Below are 23,416 nucleotides of genomic sequence, written 5' to 3'. Positions count from 1 at the left end.
CATGTTGCAGTGTTTGGTCATGATTCGTGAATGGTTCTGCCGAAAAGAGTTGGCATTGAAAGTGAACTGTCACATCTAACAGGAGCATTGCATTGGCTAATGGCTACACAGAAAGCTAATCGTTGATAACAGCAACTTGAATGAGAGGACCACAGGAGATGTAGATCTAAAGCCGGAGGACAACTCTGGTGGCATATCGTTCTTGTCATAGATCGGATTTTTGCAGATACCATTTTGTTAAATGCGGACACGATTCGGGTCTATTGCATCTTCTTGAGGCTCAAGATGACCAATTAGACCCTCTAGCTCCTCCATATAGTCAGTTAAAAGGGTGTGTACTACAGCTGGTGCAAAATTTAAGCCTGTCAATCAATACTGAGTGGACAATGTCATGATAATTGCTTAGCTGAATGATAGAATAATCTGTTGTTATCTTTGACAACATCTGTGATAGATGATCGAGTTACATTACGGCTGCTGCCATACAAATATCTACAGAAAGATGTTGTTTGTATTGGCAATTGGTGTTACAATATATATATAGTGAGGATCTATAGTTTAACGCGTACATGTAAATTACTAATGGATGAATGTCGTGGGCATTTCCAAACATTTATTGTGAACGAGCTCTGAATTGGTGAAATACAAATAATACTTTTATGTGTGTAAAAACTGAACTGATGAGGGGCTGAAGATATGATTACTTTAGAAACTAGTTTTACTTATTTCTTATCTCATGACGGCCATATGGTGGAAGAAGACTAAGATTTGCAATTGTAACAATTGCTGCACTGGAATTAATTGTGTTGAATCGGCTTGTTTATTTCTTCCATATAGTCATGATAAACCACTGCAAGCTATCGAGTACATCTCATTCGAGATTTTTTTCTAACCTACAACGCTCGAGTGAACTTGGCTTAGAAGTTAGAATATTCAAGTGCAGCATTCAAGTGGACCTAGCTTCATAAGTTATGATATGCCAGAGTTCAGTTGGATACAGCTTGACGAATGTACGGCACACAAAAACAAGTCACGAGTTCAGTTAGTATAATCCATTTATTAAGAAGGACGGTTACATAACGATAGAGTCTTTAGATCAATCGACTGTCATTCATTTATTCTGCTTTTATTCTGTCTCAGGCACTTCAAGGAGGCCTGGGTGGTAAGTATACAGAATAGCAGCAGAGATCGGACTTTCCATCAACCCAAAACAATATTCATATTGGTCAAACACGACGAAGAATACTTTTTGCATGTGAATGATGATAATTCGATCATGCCCAATAGGCTAGGTTCCTTCAATCATCGTTTAGAAAAAGATACAACACATCGTGCTTTTATTCTCATTTCTTGCCACCGATCAGGACCTGGTTGTTCAGAATATTTTTTTGACACTCGCGTTATCTTTAGTGAATCCGTTAGACTTATCGCGCCCTTAAGTTCATACCAGCGTTAGTGACGAAACCTATTTTGAACAACCCGGCCGGATTTTGCCGTCTGATCTCTAACCTTAGATTAACCCAATTAGCAGCAGTATTAAGTACTGTTATCATTTATCAAATATTAAGCACTCTTCATCATTCCTGTTATATTCCGAGTCATATTAGTTCTATTCGCTATATGATCTTATCTCTCTCTCTCGATTTGGTGGATTTTGGTTCAATTACTACGAGGATCAATATAAGACCGTCTTAATTGATGCGGCCGATGATTGTTCATGGTTCAAAACGTATGGGAAATGTCAGTCGTAATGATAAGTTCATATAAGGGACACAGATCTAATCTTCAAAGACCTATTCAGTCAATTATCTAGTCAGTAACCCAGTTGTTGTAATGGTACAGATTTATGCATACACCCATTCTGTAGTTAAATGTCACGAAATTACTCCACATTGGGCCGTCTTGCACTTGGTATCTACATACTGCTTTAAACTCCCAGAATCGCAATAGGATGCTCTGTTAGATTTCTTTTTCCAATCAAAAAGGATTTTCACCCGTTTGAATAACCGTGTAACAAATTGATATTTACGCATAACCAATATATTCTTAGGCACGGTTAATGCATAATAGCCATGCTAAAGCTATTGTATTGAGAATTAATTAATACATATTCATTGATTAATACTTACGATATAGACGGAAAAGAGTTAAATCGCTGCTTGAATTCAATTGCATTGAGTAATCAATCCTACCTTGGTAGGAATATTTTCACGTTCTAGAGAGTAATAGTCACGATAGATATGTAGATGCACTAAGATGATGGCTTAAAATGACAATAGCTTAGTCTGCAGTAAGCCGAATGATCGCGGAATACATGAGCCGATTCCATCATCATTTCCAGATTCGACTCACTGCCGACTCAAATGCAACGAGGATTATTTCCCGGAAGACGAGAGATTTGTTGTAAAAATGTTTCTTCATTTCATCATGAAATAGTGGTGAAAACCGGCTTTTTAACCACCTTATTTAGCGCAAACTTGTGTGGGTGACCAGTTGAGTGGGCATCGATCACCCTTATTAAATGCCATCGCTTCTATTTCACATTAATATTATGTTATTTAACTTTTAACTGTCTTTACCACTTGTAGAAGTGCAACATTTAAAACTATATTAGATAAAGTAAGGTCGAACACATTGATATTTGGTAACGACATGTGCGACTAATCTACGCTACACCGAATGAAGCCCTCAATGAAATTTCACGAAATGTAATTGAGTATGTAATTGGAGATACCATTGAATTCAGGGTAACTTGAGATCAACCTGCACAGAAATGTACGCAAAACAAAAGCAAAGTCTGAGAAACTAATGGTAATTGCTCACAGAGATAATAAAATTAGTCGGAGACGACTTCAGTCACGCTGAAAATGATAGAGCCAACTTCTAATCAGTCGGAAATCAAAGGGTGCGATTCAATTGAAGGTGCTAGTATTTGAAATTGAATTTGCCGTATGTTGTGTGGAGTGAATGAATGAGATTTTGGTTCAGTATAAAGTTTGAGTAGACTTTTCGGTAAGGTACCATGTTAATATTGCATATTACTAACTTTATACTAATATAAGTAAAGTACTCTACTAGAATGTGGTGGTTTGTGATGATTCACAGTAATGCCTAATGGCATTCTTGACGGGAAATAAAATTCAAAAAAAGATAAGAAATGCTATTGTCCTCCTTGATATAAAAACTGAGGAAGATAATGGTCATGGGAGCCTTTGAAATGTGAAAAGTGCATTGTCGTGGCAACTACTTACGCATTCCCTAGCGCTCAATTACTCCACTTTGTAAACCAATCGGTTAGGGAATCAATCGAAAGAACCTTAGGTAAACAAATTCAGAAAAAAAATATCCCCACTTATCTTTATCCACTTAATGGAGCCAGTCGCATCACACACAAAGAGTTCTCACCAAAGTACTAAATCCTCCATTAAAGAATGACATTGATCTGTCCCGCAGAACAGACTACAAATCGCCACGTGCTCACCGCTCCCCTAGAATAGATGGACAACTGAGACACACTTTTTCCTAAGTTCGCTTTACTAACCGGTTGAGGCGAATGCTTCGAGACTCCGGTACTTTATACCATACTCCAGTGAACAGGTGTCCAAGTCGCTCGCGCATCCCCAATAGCAGAACCGACGCAGAAGGAAGAGACCAGCCAGTTTCATTTATACCTCGGAGAGTTGTCATGGAAATTCCATCAAGTGTTTGCACCCAGTGCGTGGATTGCAAGCTGGGCGAGTTGTCATGGTAATTCCACTAAGTGTTTGCACCCACGGCATGGATTTCAGCAGACATAATGGCATCATATTGGATTCATCGATCTGCATGCCAATTTCACCATGTGCAAGGCACGGAATTTCTCATTGACATTGTATTTGTAGCTGGTTCGATGGCTCAGAGCCTTGTTGGTGTGTTTGTTTTGCGTTCGCAGAATTGGCTGTCGCGCTGATGCGCATGCGTGACGATCCAAGGTCTTGAAAACTCAACTTGATACCAAATGTCCTCAGGGACAACAGACGCCTTTTTGCAGGGATATAATTTTGTGTGGAATATCAGTCAGGTATTTTAAAACAATTAAATAGTCCCCAAAGCGCAAATCTAATTATAGAACAAATATCATATTGATCAAGAATAACACCATGATGTAACTACATCAGCTACAAAGAGCAGAAGCGTGCTGAAACTCGAAAGTGGTAATCATAACTGCTTCCTGTCACACACGAGTTTTACACAATACCGTTTGTTTTCTCTATCTCATGTGTTACTGAACCTGATATTTTTTATTTTGTGAATCGCGCAAATTTTGAAAAATCTAAATTCGCATAATTTTTATTTTGGAGGACTACAAAATTTCTCCGATCAATATCAAGTGTTGCTATACAATCTTTTTATATCGATATTTTTCGTAAATTTCGCCAAAATAAAACCCACCGAAAATCTGACATTTTAAAGTACGCATCAGGATTGTCAACGCCAACGCGTCCATAAGCAATAACTTTTTACACTGGTTATGTCGCCACGGGCTTGAGGCGAAGAACCATTTTATTCTAATGTTGTAAATGCTTCCTGACATTTACAATTGTTGAATAAATAGTACTAAAACCTGACATTTCAAGGAGTGAATGAATCCACACGATGCATTGTAATCTGTCAGGAAGGATAATAGTTTACATTGTGCATTTGTCCGCCTGGCTCTCTTCGTATATGACGTTGTATTTAAGCCAAACCAATGATACCATCAATGAATACTATTGTACAATTTAAAGGTGTACTGTGGAATATCGGACTAGGTGTTTTGAAAATAGTTCCACACTCTCAATTTTTTAGTTTCCCGATAAACCATTACACCATTATATCCAGGTATATAACCAAGAATACAGAGACTACTTCAACTCTTTTGAGGCATAAGTTTTGTTGATGAATAAACAAGACGACAAAGAATATTATAAGAAGTAAGCTTCTCCTTCGCTTTCTGCAGTTCACCATGTTTTGCTCTCCCGAAATGTACTCGGACATTCACCGCCTACAGCCATGTTTTGCATGTTATGCAAAGATATTGAAACTTTCAAACTTTGCACCTCTCTCAGATAATACAATATCTCATCACGATACAAGTTCACCTGACAGTTGTGTTCTAATAAAGAGAATACCAATACGGCATTTTGTACGGTAAAAGCATAAAAAGGAAGTAATTTCAAAATGGCCGGGAGAGAAATACATTTATAAGCTTGTACTATGAAAGTCTAATTAGGTGCTTAGGGCATAAGCAATCTATGTAGATCGCTTTGATACTCATGCTAAATATTAAAATCAACAACTTCAAAACGGAAGCCAAATTAACAAAATCTTTCATGTTTAGGACTGTTTGCCCATTTTCTAATCGTTTCTTTCAAAATAAGAGTGGTATAATTCATATTCAAGATAAACAGGAAAAATTGATCTCCTATCCCTTGGGGCGTGTTTTCACGGCTAGACAATGGTATTAGCAATTACTGAGACATATACAAAGTATTGCATTTTTCTAAAGCTCAAAGTGTCTTTAATTGGATATAATATTGAGGCGCAAGTTCTTGTAGGTAAAAGATCGGACACAACGGCTGGGCCAGTTTTAGGCATGTTAGGACTGCTCTGAAATGAAATGGCCAGGGCCATTGTGCTCACCTCATGTGGAGGAAAGATGGACAAAGAGCATGGTCTTGTGTCATGTAGTGTTAGGTTTGATGTAGGTCCAAGCAATTACAATTTCCCCAAAATGGCCAATTTACAGTACATTCGACCTCTGTGACCTTGAAAAGTAGGTCAAATCAAAGAAGACCCGGGTGACACATTGAATGGTTGTTAGAATTAGATGTACCTATGATATAAAATTGGTGCCAATCGGGCAAGTCATTACTAGGAATAATGGCATTTTGAAGAATTTAGGATTTGGCCCCCTCCCTGGAGGCCAAACGGCAAATCAGATCGCACCAAACTTCAGTACCTGAGATCACCTGACCAAGGGGTACATGTGTACTTAATTTGTGATCAATAGTCATTGCAGTTAAGAAACATGCCATAGTTACGGCCTGACGGCGAATTTACGCCATTTGACCTCTGTGACCTTGACAAGAAGGTCAAATTAAAAACCTGTGTGACATATACTGTATGGTGGTTAGATGTACCCATGATATCAAATTGGTGGCAATCGGGCAAGAAGTTAAGGAATAATCACATTTTTAAGGTTTTTGGATTTTGCCCCCTGGTGGTCAAGTGGTGAATCATATTGGACCAAACTTTGGTCCCTGAGATCACCTGACTAAGGGGTAAATGTGTACCAAATTTGGTATCAATAGTCATTGCAGTTTAGAAACGTGCCATCGTTACATCCTAACGGCTAATTTACACCATTTGACCTCTGTGACCTTGAAAAGGAGGTCAAATCAAAAACCCGGAGGATATATGATGCACCTTTGCTAGAAGTACCTACCATATTTTTTTCAAAATTTCCCGACTACTATTAAGGGAGATATTGCATATTTTCACTTTTAACGTTTGTCCCCCTGGTGGCCAAACCATGAAACGAATCGGACCGAAACTTGGTCTCCCAGGTGTCATTACATAAGGGTACATGTGTACTAAGTTTCAACTCAATAGCTCTAACAGTTACGAAACGTGCCCTGCTAACGGACGACGGACGACGACGACGACGACGACGACGACGACGACGACGACGACGACGACGACGACGACGACGACGACGACGGACGACGGACGCCACGGTATGGGATAAGCTCACCTCTGCTAAGAGGTGAGCTAAAAACGTACTTTGGCTAGATCAGTCACTACATGTGCTTCAATGTTATGTAGACTTCTGATAATAAACTCGGTAATTCCATGATCACCTGACAAATTTCTAGCCAATCCGAATCTCTGTGATACATAATAAACCAAGGTCATTATACAAATGTAGAATACTAAAGACTTCCCTGATGGTCGCATATATTACTATCTTCATCCTTATGTGATGTTCATGGCTCTTTTTCCCATCTATCTTCATTTTGCTGAGGTCACGCGAAGCTTATGAGCGAAGAGGTTGATGTCATCATGTTCAGTGACCTGGTAAAGTAGCAGGTGCTATATGTATTCGCAGTTTATTTCGAAAAGCAAAATGATACATCCGTAGATGTCTCGTGTCAAATACATTCACCTACGTCGCTACTGACCCACATAACATTTACTTTAAAAGCGATGACTTTATACAGCAATGGACAGTTTTTGCCCCTTACGAAAAACAAAGTACAAATATCTGTCGTCTCATCAAGTTCTTCCCGAATTCGATGCGCAACACTCGCAAAACTTTCACATATTACTACTCAGTAGCACATGTCTTTAAAAACCGTCTCTAATAAGATTAATTCATATTTCGTACTTCGTCGATCGTGGTTCTTCGTAAGGGTTGCGAAACATGCAAAATAACAAGGGCGTTATAACAAACACAAGAATAAGAACATCGGGTATAAATCTTCTCATTGAATGAAAATGAATAGACTTGGCACACTGATATATTCATGCCGTTTACTCGGTGAAAACAGCTCCTTCTCTCCTCCTCCTCTCGGAGGTATAAATACAAGACTGTTTTACTAAGCAGGTGGTAAAGCACACCCACGGGTGTTGTTATACACGGTGCACGCTCCAAGGTGATTAAAGAAAAACATTCACCTGCTACGCTACTGATGATGAACTATAAAGTATCATTATCATGTTGTGGTGATACTATATGACTGGAGAAATAAAGTGTCCACCTTACAAGCCATAAAAAATGCGAATGTTTTGACATCAGTCTTAACCATACAACTCATTTTCGTTTTTGTCCTGACCGTAAGGTTTGGCAGGATAATCGACTACCTGCTTGTTTTCGAAGTCACACTGGATGCTCGTTTGTTTTTTTGCTGGTGGTAGCCATGGGCGGATTTGCCGAAATCATAGCAGTTGCGACTGCACTACACCGTCACAGTTTTGCATAATATCGGTATTTATTAACCCAATATATTTTCTTCCCAGTACTTTTCTGAGACATTCAATTTTATAAAGCGGAACTTGTTGCAATGTTGGTCATGCGTTGTGGTAACCAGCACACAAACTCACTTTCATTTATATTGATACAATCCGACGCGGGATTGAGTATCCGATAATGTAGACGGAGCGTTTGCGGTAGGTAGATCACGGATCAGAATAATAACTACCCGTGAGTAACGTGTTCTCGCCGGGAAGCATCAAAACAAGATGAAGCCCGAAAGTTCTCTATCGCTGATCTCGTTAAATTTTTATTTAGGAAGATTTGTCTCCTGATTTGGATATTGATTGACGGCTGCAGGAATTAAACGCAAAAAACGATTTTTTTTGAAAATTCTTCATGAAAAGAAAATATCTAAAACTCGAGTGAAAACTGAAATTGACTGAAAAACCAAAGCAATTATCTGATCCAGCTAAATATTCTGCTCACGGTTATGCCCAGATTCAAAAATCAGCTGATGATTCGTTGCCGGTTTAAACGATAATGAAGCTACCCCCTAATGATTTGGGGTTCGGTTCTATTCACAAGAGAAGAGTGCTGAATTGACATAGGCAGAAATGCAACTAACAATAATTTGACAATGGCACTTTCCATCACAGACTTAGGCATTTTCCCACAAAATATAATTTGACATAGGCAGCTGTGCCTGACGAAAAGTGAAGCTTATGTCACAGAAAAGGAGCCAACGTGTGAGTTAGGCACTTATAATATTAGTGTGACGATATGTATAAACTTTAGCATAAGGAATTTGATGATATCACCACCAGACTTCAGGACAGTGCTTTTCTTTTTGACCTTAACATCTTAACGTCAATGCTTTTTTCACCCCCATTTTTACTACTAAAGTTGATATACCAATGGACTTAGCTCTATGCACCGGTATCGCCTTTCCAATGGCCGTTAGTGACACAAACAATGGGCACTCTCGAGAGAAATGGCACTATTAAGTAATCTGGACAGGTATAGTTCGTAAACAACAGTATGGTAGAGACTGGCTATTGAAACTCCCTGAAGACATATCGCTTATAGACAAATAACGCGAGGCGTAAGGCGCGAAATCTCGGTCGTAACCAAATCAAGAAAATCACGGCGTCTGGATAATAAAACACGCTCACTGGGACTCGGATGGGTTTATAGGCTGTTAGGTGGACGTGGGATGTCACCCGGAGGATACGAGGTCGTCGGTAATGTGCCAATGAGATAGGAAGGTAACGCAAATGTTACGATTTGTCTGCACAGTTTTGAGGTGAGAACCTTGTTGCTGTGCGTCTTACATGCCATTCATTTTTCGTCTGATACGAGGAATACGAAATCGGCCATATGGCAAATTTGTGTTCGATGAAAAATCGTGAAACCTTTGGAAAGCCTCAAACCCGTACTTTTAACATGCTCATGCATGCACATAAAAACCAATAAGAGCTTAACTAAGAATCCAACCATAATCCTATTGATATATAGTTTCAAACTATTAAATCAAATTGCATGATAAATGATAACACTGGGGAAAAAGCAAACTGTTACATATACAACTCGAACACCAACCAGTTATCGTGATCACTTGAAGACACTCACTGAAAGGGATTCAAACTTATTTCCATTACAGCGAGTGTAAATGCCTCAGGGGAAGGAATACAAAGGTCTTTACTATAGATTGCTTTTCCAGGTGCGATAGTATCCATTTTATAGAACCTTGAACGGAGTGAAAGTAACTGTGAAAGCTTTCCATAAGGACATAATGGAAGCCATGGGCGCTAAAACGAAAATTGTTGGTGGATCGACGTAGGCAGGCTGAAGTAGTTTTGTTTCTAAAATCATTGAGTTCAGGCCCCACTTGTTCAAAACAAGTTATTTATTAACCTGTCATTAACTTTAACTTGGCTTTACACCTGATGGACTATGGTGAGGGAGACGCCAAGCTAGTGGCTAGACTTGCTTTAAGCAATGGGGCACAGAGCTACGCATCAGTAAGGACGGCATTTCTTATAAAGCTATGTAAACAGTAGCAGACTATGTATTTATTGTCTGGGAAAAGTAACCAAAGGAGACACGAAAGGTCCAAACTCACATGTCATGCGTTTTGGAGAGCGTTTTACGTCCGAATCCTTGGTAACTAGTACTTTACATCGCACCACACACGGATAAGTACATTAAAAGTCCGACGATCTCACAATAGGGGATGAAAGTATGGGCCGTTACGCAGTATCTTCCAGTGTCCGCAATAGCAAATAAAAACAAAAAAAAGATAACGGATCCAAGGTGCGAAATTCACACCAATACCTTGAGCAACTTTCAAGTATCTGGCACACGTTTCTAGCGGGAATTTAATGGAACCCTCGGGCAGTGAAATGAAAATGGATGGTTGATCGCAGATATCAGGATGAGGCCGTTAGCGTGTCACCGCGTTGATTTAATCATTTTCTCCGGTTGATATCACGGGCGGAATCATGTATATAGAGCGGAAGGCTCGTGGCTGTGCTCGGCTGTTCCGGCGGTACCGGAGGTTGGCCGTTATCAATGGCCGCCATTTACATAATTAGTGTTTGGTGTGTGCGGGGCGAAGGACGGCTTGAACTTGATTCACCCGAAACTGGTAAGTGTCGAATTCAGGTAGGTATTTTTCCTAGCTTGCCTATCCATATACTGTCAGGGTCTGAATGCAGATATCAAGATTCTTATCACGATTTCTAGTTAAGATACTATGGATCAGTGTCTTATCACGGATCCTTAAGCGAATACTACGAATCGAAATGTTCACAAACTTCGTCCACTTTCTTCAAGCTCTTATCCGTATGCGTATAAGGATCCCTGACAGGTTGCTGCTCTCAACCTCCCTATTATTCAGTTTCGAGCACATGTTCAGGCTCGCTCGTTACAAGATTATTAGTCATCAAAATCTTAACCAAGAATCTTACATGAATCGATAAACGAATAATACATCCACATCTACACGAAACTCACTTATTTTAGACCATTTTTCGGATTTTCGACCTCGGTTGGTAAGTATAGACTAAAAACTGTGATTCATCAAGAGCACTTGTAACAACTCCATATTACAATAAATCGAACTTTGGTCTGAAAGGCAATAATCACGTGACAATTCACGCCAGAACTAGTAATGAAAACAAAAAACTTCGAATCTATTCCGCACGTTGTAAAGCCACACTGCTACACATCATCTGAACGTCATAATTATCAAAGGGCACACTCGATTGAGGCATTAGCCTTGTGGGACGTCGATCGGGGACGTATCTAATGAAATCTATGCAAATACCAATGAACACTGTCCAATCGTTTAATCTTTAACGGTGACACATTGCCTCCTCAATCTTACTTAATTTTGCATGTAACTTGTCCGACGAACGTGTTCGGGCAGGCGATTGGCAAAACATTTAACAGTCTGCATCACAAGGCAACGTGGTTTCTGGTGGAGCAGGTGGAAACGCTAACATACCTGGTTTACTGGCCGTGAAGGGATTCATAGAATGATATGATTTTACCCTTTAGTCTAAATGCAGTCGATGAATGTTCAGTGTCCCAAAGGCTTGTATTTTCATGATGATATACTGTACAGGCATGGTAAAATACATACAATGTACATTGCACAATACGGTATTGGGACTAATTCCCATGGGGGGGGGGGGGGGTGAACTTGCCTCCACCCAGGATTCGTAGAAGGTCACGCCAGGTTCATGTTGAAACAGTCTCATCAGTATGTGAAATGGGCTATCGATTTCACAACTGAATCAACAGTTATCCATCGCTTTTAATCGAACTTAGTCCACTGTGTGATCGAATATCACAGGTGGGAATAGCGGAGATGATAGGCGAAATATAATGCAGACAGTTTTCATATGTTATTCCAAAATATGTATTTAGACATAGTTATTTTAATTCCAAAGCTGGGCCTACGATAAATCTAACCAAGTGAGGATTCTTGCAGGTAGCCTTCTCATGCATAATGGAAAAATGTACACGTGATGCACAGAATCTCCTCAACCTGAAGCAGTGAATAACAAGTTTCCTTTTTTAGCCCCAAGTTTAATGATTCTCATCGCCTTTCTTTGACACGTGGCACTTTCAACTATCATGACTGATGTATTGCGATAAAAGTACAATCATGTAACCCAACGTTACTCGCTTTACAGGTTAATTCTAGTGGATGTTTCTTGCATCAATATTGCAGGGTGAGATGTACAACTCCACTGATATAATGTAGAACATCACTCCCCATACTGAGATCGACTCACGAAAAGCAGTGATCGATTGGTATTTGAAGAAGAAGAAAAAAAGATTCACACAATACTGCACGTGTGTAAATAAAGATAATAATGAACAATCATCAAACCACGTTGACAAGTAATGATTTCAGAAAAACAATCGCCATGTTTGTGAAACCGCTGACAACATAACGAATTTATCCGCATGCGCACTTCGGCAATATGAGTTTAATGATTACCCAAAGCATGGGCTAATACTTCATCCAAAATACGGGTTTAACGAGGCAATTTCTCGATAAAATCTTACCAGTATTGGCGTGCTCTATTATACGAGTCACTGATCTGCATTTAAATTCCAATTAATAGCCATTTTGGGGAGCTTCGGGAGTCTGAGGTGACAGCCCATTCCTCTTCGTGTCACCATTACAGCCGCGTAAATGCCTTATAATGCATCCGCTAGTCATGAACAAAAACGGAATACAATGCCATCGGCAATATTTCAAAGGGACAACTTGGATGTGAGATTGATCGGGATGGCAAGTTGAATAAGACCCCTCCACCAGATGCAGCAATTTGAAACATCACACTTGAACTGAATCTAAAACATAATTTTTCCTGGGTTGCGATTCTGTTGACACGAACCGGGATAAGATCGTATTTAAGAATCTTGTCCAGCTTTTTGACTGGTGGTTAGGCATATCCATTACCAGACTTTATAATTGAACTTAAATCTCACCAGAACCTGATAATGTGATATGAAAAGAGAATTTCCGATACTGCGTGTGCGTGTGCGTGCGTGTCTGCGTGTGTGTGTGTGTGTGGGGGGGGGGGGGGGTTCTCTTAACATGCTTTTTATTATATTTTCGCTCAGTAGGAGCAACGACTACTTCAAATCCGTATTGAGACGACTATTGTGAGCGATTGGCCTTTTTTAAATACAATGGGAAAGATAGCAGTTTGGTGGACTCCTGGGGATAATCAGTCATTGCATTGAAGTTGATGTGAATGTATGAACTAAATTCTCGACCGTGCTCGTCTATGAGATTGATGAATGAGGTCTAACCACAGAAACGTGTCACGTGCATCTTTTAGCCGATACACTTTCGGGGTCCATGGAATGGTATCTAATATTACTAAACACCAAATGCCAGGCTTGCCACACTACGAAACTAAGCCTTGACAACGCCATTTCATCGCTCTGATAGATACCAGAGGAATTTTATTTTAAAGCGTGAAGAAGCTTATGTCTGGTAACGTCAATGACCTGGTCGTGGGAGATGCTACGGCGGTATGTTACTTTCTCAAAACCCTATCTGTCAAGGGTTCAAGGATTTATGTTATTTGAAACATAACACGTTCCCTATGCGTGTAAAAATGACACATGTTCCAACTACAAATAAAATACCATTGAACCAGGATACGCCATATTTGCTCAAGAAAATATACAGCCATCTTTTCGGAGTAAACGACCATGAAGATAATGACAATAATTGCTTCTGAAGCCACGATACAAGAACATTCAGATAAAGCCCAAAGTGCAAATCACCAATAAACTGAATTGAGGTATAAAGCTAATCATAACTCTTAGGCAGAAAGTTATGATCAGAAAATAGTCGAGATTACTGGACTTTCACGGACATTATTACAATCATCGTGTAGATCATGTGTATTCGTCACTTCTCACGAGCAAAAAGGACGTGAGACTTCCTGTCAGATGACAGATATTGACCCATCAAGACACCCTTATTTAATCATAGACGTGCTGTCGTGGCCAAAATCTGTGAGGAAGTCCCAAAAGACTTGGATAAGATCTCAAAACTGATTAGTTGCTGATGGGAAATATGGCATTATTGGTGTTGTTTTTCCTCATTAAATTAACACACGTCAGCAGTCGCTATTTCTATTTTGTCGTACAATAACTCAAACTACTATTTTCTTCCATGGCACTCCTCATGCATTTCATTGACGGTATCGTCACCAGATGTTTCCATGTGATGTAGATCTCATTAGATCAGTTCAGGTCAGACCAGATTAGTTTTCCTCCTCAAAACGCCTGGTTTGATTGTGAGATGGAACGAAGCATTCCCATCACCTGACAATATCAAGGGACTAAGTAAATAGTGAGTTTCAGCATCACTAACGATCGAATTACGAACACGACTTTTTCGTATTCGTGCATGTAAAATGATCGATAACAAAGAATTCGGAATCTGCAGTACCGCAGTTCGTGTGTAAGCCTCCTGAGTTAAGATGGATTCTTTCTTAATATCTTGTTCAGTATCGCCTACACATGCATGTATATTTGTCATGTTCGTTACGGTAGATGGTTACTGTAGGATTCTAGAATAAAATAGCTTAACTAAGAATCTTACAAGAATCGTGTAAATGAAATTATTGCACGAGTATACGAACAAGAATAAGATCATATTGAGAATCGTATAAGAATTTCATCTGAATTTTCGAACTGGGTGGGTAAAAGGAGTAGAACTGAGAACCAAGCTGTGAGGATCAATACTTGTACTAGTCAGGACTGCCACCAGTGAGCCTGCTGCCTGTAAACTGAGTTTAACGGCCACTAAACTATCAAATGCAAAGAAAAGGAAACTATACGCTGCTCTTTGTCATAAATCTGGCAAAAAATACGACGAATACCATACTGTCAATTTGTAGTGCTACTAGATTTCATAACACCTGCACCAGGCTACACCAAGTAAACATCCAAAATCAACACGAACAGCTCCCGTACACCGATCACGAATGCCATTCCATCTGTGCATATTTGACCACCGGGTATAAGCCAATCAGAACGCCCGGCGTTAAATGGCAAATTAGGGATGTTGCCTTTGTTAACACTTCCGGTGCCGAGTGGACACATAGTAGTTACCTGATGACCCCCGCATATGATATTAGATACCCTTTCGTTGGAGCGTAACAAAACGCCAGATGTTGCCAGTGTGGTCAGGGATCGTAGCGAGGCGGGCGAAGTGGTATTGGACTCACAAAATCGTGAGTTTGAAACCAGGAATGAATACATGATATCGCTTGTGACGTTGGGCACGTCACTTCTGTTTCATCTTCTTTCAAGTGAGACTTAAAAACTTAGACAGCTTCGAAAAAAATACTTCAAAAACAATTCCATATGACCTTTTGAGGGAATATGACGGAGCGATCGACCAAGCCTTCAACTGAAGGAAATTATAGCCCTGGATGGAGAGAAAAAACTTGTTCAATTGTATACATGAAGTAGATAGTATAGACTTGCGGTTCTTAACGGAAGCGAACCCATGACATTCATGGATCGAGATCGGTTAGCTATTACTAAACACATCCACCTATGCATTCATAGCCACTGCAATCGTCGTAAAACAACATATCGTCAGCTAGTTAAGTTGCTGGTTTCCGTCAATCTCAGGAATGTTCAAATGGTGATGTTGTCTTTGCGATTTGAGTAAACAGAGAAGATATTCGGTCATACGAGAGCGGTCATTCGGGAGACATTAACAACGGTATCGTATTTACTTTGATCGCAAGGTTACAAACACAGATGAATATCAAGTAGCGTAACTTTGTTCTTAAGAAATAAAATCCCTTTTACTACGCCGGTTCTAGGCTGTCCCAGGGAAACTATAAAGGAAAGTCGTATTGCCCCTTTGTTTCTTGGCGACATTGTCTTATTCTCCGATTCTTTAGTAAATCTCATGATTAAGCGAGCAAATGACACAACTTACTAAATACGTCTTTGATCTAGTGGAGATCCAACAACTTCTTCGTCGTTGACAATTACGCATTGTTTCTGTAGGACAGCTTTGTACTTTATATATCACTGATGCAGATAACAGGCATCTGATGGAATCTTTTAAGGATGTTACTTCATAGAGAATGTTTTGAGGAAGTTACACATACGGAAGACAGAAGAGGGACAGGCAATACGTGTGGCGAACGAAAAGAGGCAGAAAAAACGAAGAAAATGTCAGACCTGGATGACTGGAGTGCATTTAGTGGAATAAGTTGAGCTATTAGACTAAGTTCCTCTAATATCACTCAATGCACCTAAGCCTATTTCTGACCTTATCCTACCTTCCCCCTTCCCCACCCTATCTAACATTTACCTCACCTGACCGTACCTCTGCCCTGGCTCGTGTTCTGCCGGGTCATTTGTAAAACAGACGTCTTGAATTTCAAGAGTTGGTTTATACACATTCTTTGCTGGAGAGTGTGATATCATGGATATTATTAAAATAACGTATTAATAATAGTGGTTTTTTTTCTTAAAATGCCCTTAAAGGTCCCTTAATTTTTTTCCTCCAGCCTTTGGACCACGACCATCGCAACCTTCATAAAAACGCGACAAAAAGTTTCACACCCTGTAACCTGACACAAATGAGGCAGCCTGGCGAAAGAAAACCAATTACCAGCTTGGAATGATGCACACAGTGGCAGGAAGACCCAGTGGCACGTGACCGGAGCGCTAAGTTTGCAGTTTTTATTGCCGGGTCTTCCTTTCATGCAGTTAATGCGGTTAGGGAAAGGAATTACATCCTGGCGAATCGGAAAAGCGGGTTTTTCCTTCAAAACCACTCATTTGATCACGTTATACTTAGATGTTCAATAAGGTAACTGCATTTGGCACAGATTGAAGCTTTTAGTATTCCCGTGAATCTTTCATGAGGTAATTTAAGTAAGGGAAGGTTACGTTACATAGACCAATAATATCAACAAATCCGTGTTTAATCACAATGCTAAAATCAATCAAAGGCTATTTAGGTATACTGGGACCATGCAATTGTTGGCCAGAGCAACGGAACACAGATGATGCATTGGAATGGGCGAAATGAGTGACCTCGTTGTGGCGAATGTCGTTAGCATATGTGAGGAAACCAAATACAAGCTATAACAGTTATTTGGATCGTGTTGACATATATATCTGGTAAAAGAGGACAGTTCCGCCGATCGAATGCCAATAACTTCTTTTTACGGCTGAACAAATATTACAAACTTATCCTTGGAATCGAGTTGGTACCTTAGACCTATTTCTGCTTCACTTTGTGTCAGCATTCTTGATAAAAGTTCGCGACCAAATCGTCATCAAAATTCGAGTTATTCCTTCGGAGATACCGGATTTGGATTCCATGAATCACCAGGTTAAGGTTTCTACTCTACCATTCGAGAGAAACTATCACTTTCTGCCTAGAGGTGGATAACGAAGACCACGAACGTTTTCAAACGTCCTAGAATAGTCGGAGGACAATCTATCTGATAAAACAACTAAAGAACAAGCAATTGGAGGATAACTGCTTCCTTTCAGTTACAACAATTGGTGTACATTTCTTATGTGGATTGCCCGTTCAAATATAACAGGAATGGCGAATATTATAACTTCAAGCTTTGTGTGTGCATTGCTCCATTTCGGACTAGGAAACGCCTGCTTTTACACTCGGCCAACTTTCCTGTGTTTGGACATTGACGATTTTATTGCCACTTTCAATCAAACCACCATCACAGCGCTGGTCGAGGAATATGCCCCTGATCAGGTTTATGCCATCAAAGCAAACATAGGGACATTTGAGGTGAGTTTCGGCGTCTCGCGAAATCTTCGCAAAATAACCCTCGCAGACTGTGGCATAACTAAGTTCGAGGTTTCGGATATTTTCTCCGCGCTTCCAGGATTAGATAAATTGAATCTGACACATAACGCCCTGACAAGTATACCTGAGCTTCCGAAGACTTCTTTGGATGTTTTGGACATGAGTTGGAACAACCTTTCATTCGACGAGGCAAACCAGGGCAACACAACAGCAATCGAGGCATTTTATTCAGTTTTGCAAAACATTGTCACACTTGTAAGGCTTGACCTGAGTCATAACAACCTTGGGTACTTCGGCGGCATCAACATCGGCAACAAGCTTAAATTTTTGGACCTCTCGTTCAACCCTCTGTTTGCCATTCAACTACACAATACACCCCGACTCTTGAATCTGACTCACACCAATCTGAACATGCTGCATGGTTCCCCGATCACGCTTGATGGCTACGACACCACTACAAGGGGCAAGAAAGTCATTGATCTAAACTACTCAAATATTACAACACTGGATCCTAATTTCCTTGAGAAATTGGTTATCCTGAGTACACAGGGGAAACTGACAGTCCTCCTGACAGAGAATAACTGGAACTGCGACTGCAACATGACTGCAGTTCTGCGTAGGCTGATTTCTCTCCAGCAAAGCGACATCAACCCTGGATGGTTTGATAATATGAAGTGTTCTCTCCCGGAGAAATATAATGGGGAGTTAGTGGCATCTATCGCAGAGGATAAACTGTGTGGTAAGTTCAACGTGTGGTTGGTTGTTTGCATCTTAGATGTTCCTCGAGTCGCCACGATGGCCGGCATTCCCCCTAAAACAGCTTGGATTCAAAGGTGACAATGTTTTTAACATGCTTTGTTGCACTTTCTGGATATATCTCATTTCGAGTGACAGAGAATTTCACACGAGGTGATCTGCGAGTGTGAGTTAAGATTTGTTTTTGCAACAACATTATGAATATGAAAGTGTTCGCGAGCTTGGCCGCTATACGCAAAGATCAACATCACGAACCACATCGATCTATAGAAATATAGACATATTTGTGCCCCGAAAAGGAAATAATCCTGTGTCAAGGAGAATGTTTTGCAGGCACCTTTTCTTGTTCTCTTTCTTGCAATCGTAAATACACCTTTTTCTTTCTGTTCTTTTTGTAATGTTCTAGCAATAGGAAATAGGGGAATAATTATTTATGTTATATCTAATCTTTATATTTTACAGGATGCCCTTATGAAATAACAGCCAATACTATGTTTCAATTTGACGGGACTCTACCGAGCGGCTACAATACCGCTGAGGCATGCATAGGGTGGTGCGATAGCGAAGGAGATGACTGTTTCGGCTTTGACTTTAAAGTCCAAAGCAGTGGTAATAGCTGCACGTACTTCGTAAGGCCACCCTATCAAATTAAGGCGAGATATACTTCAACTATGGCTACCCATTACGGAAAAACGTGTTGGTTTGTATTTATTTTCTAGAGTAATTAAATAAAAAGGTTTTTGTGTGATAGAGTGTGCAACAGAGTTACAGACAGTAATGGGTAGGTTTCCACTGCTTGCGCTCGCGACAACGCACGCGTTTCGGCGTTGCTATTTTAGCCCAACACACAAACAAAGTTTTGGTTCTTCATTAAAAGCTTCCCACATTCGTTTTTTTCTAAAGTTTGTAATTGCATAATGCATTTTATGAACGAAGTGTGCATTATTCGTACTGTCATTTTCCTAAAACCCATTGATTTTATGTTTTCAGGTCCACTGGAAGTTAGTCAGCTCGAAACACAAAGCGAAAGTAAAACAGCTCGACTGGACTGAACGGTTTCAAGTTTACACTATTCTACATATATCAGAAACATCATAGTTTTAAACTAATAGAGTTTGAAATGATCAATCCCAAATATTTTGCCCAAATACGATAATCACGATCATGAGACGGCATCGTCAGTAGTGGACGTAATGCCACTTCGTTACAAATTCGACTGGTTATGTCATATTATTCTCTTGTTATAAACTGAAACAACGATGCAATATTTGTCCTGTGGCATAGCAATTTAGACTAATATTTTGAAGTATATTTTTGCCAGGCCATGATAGAATGTCGCACCAATATCAACAACAATGGAGTTCCTGATTTATGTAATCGAACAGCAACAAACACAATACCATTAAATTATTTTTCTTTCTCTGCCACATACACACATTTTCTGAATTGACAACTGAAAAAATTGATATATAAGGCAGCCTCTATAAGGACCTGTTGCACGTAAAAATTCTTCTGTGACCATCTCCGGCAACAGCAGTCCGACTCAACAGAAATGAATCATGTAGGACTGCACTTCGTGGTTAGATTTCATTGCACAGTGTTTGACAGCTTCCTCGTGTACTGAATGCAAGCTATATCTATTTGGGATTGATTTGAAGTACGGAACGTGCGCAGGCCTGCTGGAGAAGGACTTGTTGTCTAAGCATTGAAGTGTGTGGTGATTACAGCATGAAGAACGTAATATCCGCAGCCCTTCTGTGCATGTTTGTGTGTGCTTGGTTCGGACATGGCTGCATCTACAGCAAGCCCATTCTTATTTGTATGGACCTGGATACCTTCCTTACGTCAAGCGAGGAGTCGACTCTCATAACCTTATTGCAGGAGCACGCCCCTGAAAGTGTATTTATCGTAAAAGCTAACATTGGGTTGTTCACTCCAACCTTCAGCACTCAGATGAACCTGAAGACAATAACGCTTGCGAATTGTGGAATCACAGGTTTCGCTCAAGCTAACACCTTCTCAAATCTACAAAGTCTGGATACTTTGAACCTTACAATGAATTCCCTGACAACAATTCCTGCGCTGCCGAGAACGGAACTACGGATTTTGGACTTGAGCAACAACAACATTACCTTCGATGAGGCCAAGCAGTATAACACCACAGAAACCGACTCATTTTATTCTGCCTTAAAACACTTGGACAATCTAAAATACTTAGATCTCAGTAACAACAGCATTGGTTACTTCGGAGGGTTTTCCATGGCCGATTCCTTAAGAGTCCTCGATCTCTCCAACAATCCATTGGTTGCCATCCATATCCAGGTGTCACCTAAGTTGCTTAATCTAAGCAATACGTCTCTAAACAGTTCTGCAATTACACTTGAAGGGTACAACGCCCAGGGCCGCAAAGTCATCGACCTAAGCAATGCGGGATTGACAACGCTGGATACCAGTTTCCTAGAGAGACTGGTGATCTGGAGCACCCAGGGGCAGCTCAACGTGTCTTTGGACGATAACAATTGGACCTGCGACTGCAACATGACTGCAGTTCTGCGTAGGCTGATTTCTCTCCAGCATAGCGACATCAACCCTGGATGGTTTGATAATATGAAGTGTTCTCTCCCGGAGAAATATAATGGAGAGTTAGTGGCATCTATCGCAGAGGATAAACTGTGTGGCGGAGGTAAGTTCAACGTGTGTCTGGTTGTTTGCATCTTAGATGTTCCTCGAGTCGCCACGATGGCCGGCATTCCCCCTAAAACAGCTTGGATTCAAAGGTGACAATGTTTTTAACATGCTTTGTTGCACTTTCTCTCAACTAACTAGGGCAAACAGGAAATGTATGGAAGTCTTTTTAGATAAGCTAGATGAATGCTGCATCTAATACACGGCTGCTTTTTATCTTTAATAGGTTGCTCCTACGATGTGACGCTCAATACAAGGTATGCCTTTGGCACTAGTGCACCGTCAAGCCTGACCACGGTTGATGCGTGCCTGGAGTGGTGCGATGAACAAGGCGCTGATTGTTTTTGCATTGAATTTTTTGCGAAAGCAAGTCCTTTCTGCAAGTACCACTCGGAACCGCCCTATAGCTTTAGGGCGCCTGTTACATCAAACGTGGTTACCCATTATTCGAAGCAATGTTGGTATGTATTTTGTTATCAAGCTCGTACTAAGTTCATGTATACTATTTTTGCAAAACTAACCAAAGCCTTTTTTATTAGGTCAAGGCACAGTGCTGACCACTATGTGCAGCTGGCAAGAGACTAAGGAATCGTCTTTAAATATCAACGTCGTTCAAAATCCGTGATACATCTTTTAATTATCTTTCATCGAACCGTTGATTTGCGTAGAAAGTCCAATCCGAACATGCCCTGCACCCCCACACTGTCGTAACACCTTTAGGATGTGAAACAAAATTGTGTTATAGACGATTCACTCAACATGTTACACAACGGTAATGATAAATGAAGAACTGAAGCAACTTGGTGAACTGTGCTAGAGTACTATCACTTGTATCATGTGCCAATAGATTACTAACGCTCAATGTTGCTAAACTTCGGTGATGGGAACATCCGCACAACCGCATGGCAACAGAGTAATCATCCATAACCTGGCTGGTCAGGCGCTATATAATTGGACGGGGAGGGGGGAAAACACCTGTCACTTCATATATACCAGAGTTAGGTAATGACTCATGATGAACGTTATAAGCTTGCCCCGATATTTTTTTAAATCGTCTCCACTCATTTATTTCAGGCCGTAGCAACATGTGCTCACCTTCAAGGACTGGCGGCTAGAAATACGCGGACATCGTGAATCTACTCAAATAAACTGTGTCCAAAAGGGCGGCCTGTGTCAACAATGTAGTGAACAATTGGCGTTTGTTTTTAGGGATTCGAGTGCATTGCGAAATCTGATTTTGGAGCCCAAGGCATAAATAAATAAACGGTATGATAATGGTATAAGCTTCGATTTCGCTTCATCAACATTAGTTTAATTGTGTTGATTTGTTTGCCAAATTGCCTGGCGATCATATCAATAACGAATGAAAAAAATCGAAAGGGTCGCCCGGTATTCAGAAATTGGTCAAAACACGCCTTGGGGGCAATGAATCGACCAGGACAAAATATTATTGACTAATATAAACCTGTATGTTTATTACGTAATCCGATGATTCGAAATGTTCTTACATTGCTTACACAGTAGCAGTAAACTGGCGCGGCTAAGGGAACTATCGGATTTTGCAATATCTTCCCGTGTAAGCCGTGTACTGATACCGTGTACCGTTTACGTTTTGCGATTCTATGGTAGTGGAAACCTTTGCTGCTGTAGACTTCATTATCGTATTGACACCGAAACCTGTTTCTTTGTGTAGATAAAAGGGCTATCAAGATGCCGACATATTCTCTAACTCTCATGTGCGTTTTCGTTTGCCTCGGCTTTGGACGCTGTTGCATTTACATCAAACCCATAATGTTCTGCCTGGATCTGGACAACTTCATAGCAACAAGTAATCAATCACATGTGGAGCAGTTTGTGACATCTTATTCCGCAAGCGAGATATATGCAATCAACGCAAACGTAGGCAACTACAACAACGCTTTTGGCACAGGAAACATCATCCAAAAGGTAACACTTGCCAATTGCGGCATAACAGGTTTTACTCAATCAAATGTATTTTCTGTTTTAACGGCTTTACAGAATTTAAATCTTACCAGCAACCAACTGACAAGTATACCAGATCTTCCAAAAGGCTCCCTGAAGATAGTGGACCTGAGCCGGAATAGCATTAACTTTACGGA

The 23,416-nt window shown here is 40.3% G+C and overlaps 1 protein-coding gene across 7 annotated transcripts in view; it reads right to left on the bottom strand.

The window, feature by feature from the left end:
• The window catches only part of LOC135500074 (corticotropin-releasing factor receptor 2-like), an 84,936-nt gene that overhangs the window by 46,768 nt on the left and 14,752 nt on the right, over window positions 1–23,416 (bottom strand). For 2 of the 7 annotated variants that reach the window (XM_064791221.1, XM_064791227.1), the window contains exon 1: window positions 3,252–3,658. The exons of 1 other annotated variant lie outside the window; for it this stretch is intronic. The gene's annotated coding sequence lies outside the window, so the exon portion shown is untranslated. Of the gene's footprint in view, window positions 1–3,251; window positions 3,659–23,416 lie in introns of those variants that run through there. 4 more of the 7 variants (XM_064791222.1, XM_064791224.1, XM_064791223.1 and 1 more) reach the window with 2 other exon arrangements.

The sequence above is a fragment of the Lineus longissimus genome, chromosome 16 (assembly GCF_910592395.1).
Source record: "Lineus longissimus chromosome 16, tnLinLong1.2, whole genome shotgun sequence".
Classification (NCBI taxonomy): domain Eukaryota; kingdom Metazoa; phylum Nemertea; class Pilidiophora; order Heteronemertea; family Lineidae; genus Lineus; species Lineus longissimus.
The sequence above is the reverse complement of the archived record's forward strand: the minus strand, read 5'-3'. Positions and strand labels throughout refer to the sequence as shown.